The following is a 974-nucleotide window of genomic DNA, read 5'->3' as shown; positions in this document are numbered from 1 at the left end:
ATTAGAGAGCGTGAGGTCTGTCACTTCAGACCTCCCTTTACTGCTTTACTGCTCCCAATTGGTCACACAAATTATGCCAAAATAGTATATACAAGTATATCCAAGCACATATATTAAAAAGGGGGAATTAGGTAGTACATAACTGTCTTATTAATAATGTGATTTTATATAATTTAGGAGCCTCAGAATGAAAGGGTGGAAGGATCTCTCTCCTTAGATTACTCCAAAAGGTACCAGTGACAATGTCACCAACAGCAAGTGCACACAGAACTAAGACAAGATGACATCCTTATCCACAACAACCCACACGCATAGCCTATGATCATGCTTACGCTTTAAAAACAGTATAAAGGTATATCTTATCATCAAGTTGACTAAAGCTGAGAAAATCACTAAGAGGGGACAGAAGGATTAAAAGAATCCATGCCATCTCTGGTGGGGAAAACATAACAGAGAATGTTATTTGGCCTGCTTCAGATCTTCCTCCTGCTATTCTAGTTACCCTACAGGTACCCTTTATTTCAATTTCTCCTTCTGAGACACAGGCTGGTGGGACAATTTATTTATCGGCAAGGATGTTGCTTATGACTAAAGTTCTAGGTATTTAATACAAATATATGTGTCTTTATTGTCACAGTATCTTCTTTTGGTTAGTCTAATGGGTCTACTCACTAAAGGAAGAGTTGGCAAGCGAGTGTGAAGGAGAATTGTGTACTATTAAGAAGATAGCTTAGCTGGTCCTGGATAATGTATAGTTAAATCAGTGAGATGTCCCCACCCTTTCACTTATGCATTATGCAGGGCCAGCTCAGCCATTTGGTCCATCAAATTGGATAGTGGATGAGGGAATTGAAACCACAACTCTCCTGGCAACTATCCCTTTAGTGAGCAAACCCCACAATATTTTCCTCTGTTGAAAATGTGTTGGCAGATAGAGTATTTGTAAAACAAATTCATCAAGAATCAAACTGACA

The sequence above is a fragment of the Spea bombifrons genome, chromosome 2 (assembly GCF_027358695.1).
Source record: "Spea bombifrons isolate aSpeBom1 chromosome 2, aSpeBom1.2.pri, whole genome shotgun sequence".
NCBI classification, from domain to species: domain Eukaryota; kingdom Metazoa; phylum Chordata; class Amphibia; order Anura; family Pelobatidae; genus Spea; species Spea bombifrons.
This window is presented reverse-complemented; position numbering follows the sequence as displayed.